The 7,936-nt window shown below is 32.3% G+C and overlaps 1 non-coding gene across 1 annotated transcript; it reads right to left on the bottom strand.

Annotated features, from left to right (window-relative positions):
• Positions 1-2,925: 2,925 nt before the first annotated feature.
• Positions 2,926-3,044, bottom strand: LOC123692940. The gene has a single exon (XR_006751629.1). It is a non-coding gene; the product is annotated as a 5S ribosomal RNA (ribosomal RNA).
• Between the last annotated feature and the right edge of the window lie 4,892 nt (positions 3,045-7,936).

Genomic DNA, 7,936 nt, shown 5'->3' on the forward strand with positions numbered 1-7,936 from the left:
ATTGCTCGGCCGCGTTGGTCAAGATTTTCGACTTTCTTTTTTTTTTCGACTCCTACGGGATTTTATGTCTAATTGTTATCAGGTTTTTTAATTAAGGATCGGCTTAAGAAATATAACAAGGACTCTACAAATACGATGTATTATAATCTGGTAGTTACAAAGAATATACAGCAATTAAACTGCAACTTTACCTTCTTCCCTATATACCTACCTAGGTAATATAGATTTGTTCAGTCAATTCTGGTAGGGTTTTAGAAGTGCAATGAAGAATCCTATAAATGAGAGTCATAAATATATTGTGGACGTGGCTATCAAGACAGTATCATCACACAAAAACTGACAGTACCTAATTACATAATAGTATGTTGTACCTACTTGTACAACAAACATTTGGGTTAGGTTTAGGGTGTGAACCATGAACACGTAATTAAATAAAATAATGGATAAACAGAGTAGGTATAATTTTTATTTGAAGCTAGTGTGCCACGTAATCTATTTATAATAATAATAATAAATGGTTGTTTTGAAGAATCGACTCTATAATATAATCAATAACCGGACCAATCAATATGAACGATGACGAGAATAAATAATTTAAATTTAGTCAAACTAACCGTAACATGGTTTACATATGTATACATAACCGGTCTCGGGTTCATCATTGTAATTATACCAATTTTGATTAAGCATTCGAAGATTCTCGAACAGTATGTACATTTAGTAACCAACATGGCCGTCGCCATATTTGCACGTGACCTGCAATAAAAACTAGACTCGCATGTCCCTTGCCAGAGTAATGACACGATAAGTACTGTTTATTTACCTTATGAAGAAATACATAGGTATCATATAGTGCAAGTTTTGACAACTATTCTTCATAAAAAAGTTGTATCTGAGAGTTACTGTTACAGTTGTATACCTATATTGCAGCGATAATATTTTGTTTTATCCGCCAGGGTTGCATTTCTTCTCTCTCTCTCTTCTCTCTCCTCATTTCAAACAGTCTTTTCTCTGAAGAAGCATTTTTGCAAATTTACAGCTGACTTAGGACTCAGGTTGGTATCTACCTCATAACAATATATTAGCTTGTGGTTATAGATCACGAAATAGGTGGCTATGAAAAATAAACATTTATTTACTTTCAATATACTCCACTCTAAAAATAACTGTTCCTAATTCTGTGGCCTAATTAATACGATGTGTTTTTGATTGTTTTATCCAACTACATGCTCACGTGATGGTGAAGTTTCCTCACAATTAGGTGATGGGCGGTTGTTGAAATGAGGTCATGTCCTCCAATGAAAACAGCAAGGTTTTGCTTTTCAGATTTGTGTTTGCGAAATTGTTCCTATAATCAAATTTTATATATGGAAATACAAATTTGTTTTTTTGTATATACGTTTAATTACAAAGAGTAGGTACTTATTTCATAAAATAAGTATAAAATTAAGTTGGCTGAAAAGGCTCGTTATATTTTTCATTGAAATTTATAATGAAGCAGCGGACAAAAGACCATGAAATTTTCGGAGCATATATTTAGAATTCTAAAATGAATGCAAATTCCTATTGTGTTCAAATTGGACAATGACTGTTACTTGATTACAATTTACAATTCCGTGCCGCGACACGAAATGAGTCATGTGGATGCTATGAACAAACAATGAATGAACATATTTATTAATTTACATTTTATTTGTGTGTATGTACAGGTGTGTAACAGGTGTAAAATTCGTGAAGAGCTGGCCATTTTTGAAACAACGTGTACGAATGTAATGTTGGCTCTAGGGTGTGGACATTTTATGGTAGTTTAAAAGCTTTCATTTGTAGCGGTTAAAGTTTAAACTATACCATATACTAAACTATACTATACATCTCACTATTTTATGTAGTAACACATCAACTTCAAGTTGTTCAGACGGGATACCTATTACGGTCCACGGTAGACCACGATACCAATATAGTGCCGACTTTAAAATAAACTTCCAAAAATAACTTTAAAACAAGTCTAAAGCCAGATAAAAGCTTAAAATAAAAGTGTACGAGATGTGATAAACATCATTAATTAAAAAGAACTTATAGGTGTTAAACCTTTGATAAAAAAATAAGATGCCAAAATGTCTGACAATGTAATTTGTGTAAATTTATCGCTTCGAGATGATTCTTGCTAACATATCTGTTATTGATTATTCAATGTAATGCCTTAAACGGTTGTGTGAAAAATATTGATAATATTGGTAAAATTTGCATGCCATTATCATTTACCAATATGATACGTGACACCCAAAAGTGTGACTAGAAAGAAAACCAATAAATCCTTAATCCGTCTCTGTTGTTATCAGGATTCAGGAATAACGTCAAGTGGCGGACTAAAAAATGAGTAGTTTGAGAAAATAATCAAGGTGTCCAATAATCGCATTGTCAAGGAAAATGACAGCATCACTGCAGTCACATTTTCTTTTCCTATGTATCGGTCTAGAATCCACTGACTGAGCTGCTTCGAGCAGTAATTACTTCGGGAGGAGCAGCCTCCTGCTTGCTTTGTGGGGACATCATCTATTGAGAAGAAACGATAAATTGCATAATGATTTCGATGATTCTAGGTTTTATACTTGCAATCAGCAATTACGTAGAATTTATAGATTTTGTTTTCAATATGTCTTTATTAAAGTTTTGTTAAATAATTGAGAACAGTAGTTACAGGTGTATCCTACTTAATATAAAACAATATTATTATATTCTATTGTAGATATAGGCAGAAGTACAATCTACTTTAAAATATTGTAGGTCGATGTCGCTGTATAAATAATTATATTGTAAAAGTAAATTAAATAATTTGAAAGTATGTACTTTATTAAAAATTAAAAAATGATAACATACAGTTAATTTCACTTTCTTCTCTCCCATTATAATTTTTTTAAAACAAAAAGCCAACATCACGCGGTGTTCCCAGGCGGTCACCCATCCAAGTACTGACCGCGCCCGACGTTGCTTAACTTCGGTGATCGGACGAGAACCGGTGTATTCAACGTGGTATGGACGTTGGCGACAGCTTGTATTAAAAAAATGTTCAGATATATTTTCATTTTGATAAAACCACCAGATCCTCTCAGTCTCAAACAATTTTTTCATGTAGTACGGGAGCTAGCAACGTTTAAAAAAAAGTCATTTTAGTATAGTTGGGTTTTTGATATACTGTTTCTCTTGCTATTTCGGTTAGAGTCCGGGCTGTCTGGCTGGCCGCAGTGGTTGCGTTTATTAGTGCGCATCTTATCTGCACAGGAAAATATCCTTAATTTAAAGTCATTTTTTAACGCGTAATTTTTAATCTTTTGCCTTTAGATAGATCGTTGTAAAATAGGTGCCATACGCAATTTTTATTTCAAAATAACTAAAATGTCATCGAAATAAGTGAAATTACATCAACATGAGTCCGCTTAAAAGGTAAGTAATAACTTTATTATTTATATTATATTATCCTTTTTTAATACTTATATTGAATAATTAGTAAACTAATATTTTAACAGATGGTTTCATATTTATTACACTTTTGGGTATAAATATGAATTTGATGATATTTGTATTTTCTAGTGTTTGATTTTACGCGAGTATTATACATTTTGAAATTAAAGACTTGGGAAAATAATACAATGAATAAATCGCGTTTAAAATCCGTTAAAAAGTCTTTAATTTCTTGATGATATTTGGTTTTTATCAAGATTACATTAACGTCCTATTTGAGGTTCGTTGGGACAAAAGGAGGCGATATGGTAGATTGTTGCAAAAAAACTGTAAATAGTAAAATGAATATTATATATAGTATAAGTAACACAGTGATTACTTATCCTTCACTGGGACTCATGTTGATGTAATTTCACTTATTTCGATGATATTTTAATTATTTTGAAATAAAAATTGCGTCTGGCACCTATTTAACAACTGGAACTTACAGAGAGTTTTACAGCTTTTCAAAGTGCTATTTCTAGTTCACCTTTTTATTTTACTGTTGCGCAAGTGCAAATTTGAAGATTTTCTTTGTATATTTTTGGGATGTTGAAAAGAATGCATAATAGGGTCATTGCGCTGGTTTTCGTCCAATTATAGGAGTTGCCAACTTTGTGATACGAAATAAATATTTTGGAGCACCCTTCCTTAAACATATAATTTTTTTTTAAGTCCTTATATAGTCTTCTTTAAGATAATATTAAGGGAAAATAAATCATTTTGATGTATCTTTTTATTTAAATTATTTTCTGCAAAAGTAGGGTAAATGCTAGTTTTCGTCCAAAAAAACTGGTTTTCGTCCTAGTGTAAGCTAGTTTTCGACCACCGTGTAGAAAAAGGAGGGTAGGTCAACTATTAAGTTTAAAATCAATTACAGGTAAATATATACGTTTATTTAATTAACATTACAATTTCTCACTACCCAGGTTTAGTTTTACTTGTGGTTTTACTAATAATAATCAATATAACTAGTCAACACTGAGATCTATGTAGCACTTGGCAGTCCTTATAGGCGTTAGTGATGACTGTATAATCATTCGTAATAAAGAAAGGAATGCGTTCCTTACAATGTAAATGAAACAAGTAATAATTACAGGACTAAGAAATAACATCAAAAAACAGAAATATTCATTCTAACAACAAAAATTTTCATTCTAATACTTTGTTTATCAAATGAAACGTACTATAAACACACAGCCATAATAATAAGTTTTAGCTACAGAATCTTCAGTGTACGCAGCGTCTTTTTTTTCTAGATTTCTTAGACTCCTTCGAGGCCATCTAAAAACAATAAGATCTTTCTGAGGATACGTTGAGTAAGTATAATAAAAAAATACTGCATTGGCAAAACAGACCTAGAATAAAAGATGATACTCAAGTGAATGATAATCAAGAAAAAATACAGTGTATTATGTCTGACCTACCCCCATTTATGCTACGAATAATTGACTCTACTTCACATAAGGAGAATGATACATGACTGAATGAATGACAATATTAGGTACCTACAACACTCTGGCCCTCACCAATTATTTATAAGGAAGATACTGAATAGAAAACTTTTCAATACGTAAAAATAGACGAAAAGTAATGCAAAAGAATGGCTATATTTAATTTTTGGATACTCCAATACTCATTCATGGACGAAAACTAAAACATTTAAAGCTAAATTTAGTTTTCGTCCACTTCTTTAAATATTTTTTTATTTTGGCAGCAATGACATAGCAGTGGACGGAAACCAAAAAAACTAAACTAATAGCAATAAAGATCACTTCGGGAGAAACTATTCAGTATTTTAAAGGTCCGATAAAGTAAAATGACCCTAACAAATATTCACGTAGCTGTTTGAGTTTCCGTCCACTTGGACGAAAACCAAATATTTTGAGAATTTGGTAACCTAGTATCCGTCCACTTAATATTTCGAAGAGTATTATAAAAATGTATGATAAACACTTATAATTGCGTTTATTATGCTTATAAATAAACATACGTACCAAAAACATTACGTAAACTAGCTAAAACAGTGATTTACCTTACCATGAACTTTTCTCGCCGGCAAATTTTTCTCTCGCGCGATGACATCTGCAAGGCACGTATGCGAAGCGGCCACATTTACGTTAATTTTTTGAACTCTCTTCTTGTCAAATCAAATTTTAATGTTGATAGTACTGTTGCTTAAACATTATGGACCGTAAAAAGTGCAAACTTGCGCGGGAAGGTAGGTTTGTATTCAAGTTTTACGCACGTGATTGTAGCAGGTCAGTCAAATGGACGAAAACAGAAGCTGGACGGCAAACCAGCGCAATTACCCTACATATTATGCATAGGTACTCGTAGAACTTGTTTCTGGAATAAAATAATTAAGCCCGTAAAGGACTTTGATAGTTTTCATAACACAATACCGATGCATTTTGTACAAAGTAATGAATTTTGCCCCATTATATTCAACCTAACCTTTAAGACTAATATATTATTAGGTAAATTCAACAAAAACGACATTTTAAAAACACCAATTATAATAAGAAAATTATTTAAATGCTAATATATTACAGTCATACAAATTTATCGAATATTCTTTTCCATTCCACTGCGTATACAATATACATACACGTTAAATATTAGTAAGAAAACCTTGAAAATTTTCCATTACAAGCAATACTGATATATCATGCTTAAATTACGAATTGCTGGTATTTATCAATTTTACAAATTAACAAAACAACAGGCAATTTGCCACCTGCCCCGACAAAGTACCTATGTATTTTATGAGATGTTAACTTTTACATTGAAAAGCGAAAGGTGCGATCCCAAACCTAATGCCGCATTTTTAAACAAATAAAAAATATCTTGAATTGCTATCTAGTTCAAATAAAAATAATTACACATTATTCAACTAATTTCGAGATATGCTGAAAGATGTAACGGAGATAGATAATTTAGAAGGTCTAGAAGTGAGATCATAATAGGCAATATTTATATGTATATTCCCTTCTGCAAAGCGAGGAAAAATGTTCTCATTTAACCAATATAAAATTTACTTTTTTTTTTTTTTTTTGTATGGTGTTTCTCAATGTTAGCCAGAAGGGCTACTACATTTTAACGCGGACGCGGGGGTGAACTGAAGGTTCACCCTGGTAGCGACATGCACAAGGGCGTCCCCCCTTGACGGGGACCACGAACCTCGGCTTGAGCTGTCGCTTGAGTGGAGGAGGCCAGAAGGGCCCTAATCGGACGGGGCCAATACATGTTATGGCATAATTTTTGTTTTACGCAATAAAGTTGTTTCCGTTCATTCTGTATATCATCGCAGTCGATTATTTTCATGACAGTTTAAAAAAACTAGGCCGTAATACCACGTTATACTTTGTTTTACGTATTATAAGTTTCACCTTTTTATTTGTATGTTTGTTTGTACTTTTCTTTCCTTGACCCATTGAGTTCCTACAACACTGCCACACTATTCCTGATTGATAAACCATATTTATTTTATTTTCATCCTGGTTCAATCCTATAATAGCCAGAGCGACAAAGTTGCATAAAAAATATGTTCACGAAAAATTAAATATGTAATAAACAAAGGTTTACAAGGTGAATAACACAAATAATAATATGTAAACAAGGCCGTGCGTACGTGATCCCGGCAACGGCTACAGTAGCTCGCAGTAGGGTGACAGCTTCATTACAAATGGGGTGGTAGCGGAGACTGTGCGATGGAAAATGTGTATTACGAGTGTATTTTGAATTTTGCCACTTATAAGGCCCAGGCTGCTGTATTGTTATAGGGATACGAACACAGTTTGCTGAGAGAAAGGGTAAAGATTACATTGTCATTATAATGGTAAATGTTGCAGGAAACTGACACGCAGAGAGGTGAAGTATTTAAACCTCATTATTGTTATAAATCGTTTAGTTTATAATAATAAACAACCTACACTTGTTGTTTGTTGTTTTGTTTGTTCTGCTTACACAAACTCTCATTAAGAAGAAAGGTAGGTATGTATATATCACAGTATTACAATATATTTCATGTATATCCAATGACAAAAAAAGTTAAAGTTGTTGTCCATTTTTTTATCTAAAAGTGTTGTTACACTATTTGACCTTATTCAGCTGATGATAGTTCACTTCAACCCACTAATTACTTCTGTAATTTGTGACGTCCTGTATTGCAATGATAGGCTTTAAGGAAAATACGTTAATATTGCATTTCATTGATAACGCATTTTTAACTGTGTTATTTTTTGTAGTACTTTTAAAGTCATTAAGAGAAAAGGTCACTCACCTTGTGCTGAAATATAACGAACTACATTTATTTTTGGAGTCGATGGACGAAAGCTTTGTTTAAAAGTTTCATTGTTGTAATAATATACATGTACGCTTTTGGGAATAAGATGCCATTACAAAAAAACAGAATAACAGATTTCGATGTGCCTAT

Source organism: Colias croceus, chromosome 6 (assembly GCF_905220415.1).
Source record: "Colias croceus chromosome 6, ilColCroc2.1".
NCBI lineage: Eukaryota > Metazoa > Arthropoda > Insecta > Lepidoptera > Pieridae > Colias > Colias croceus.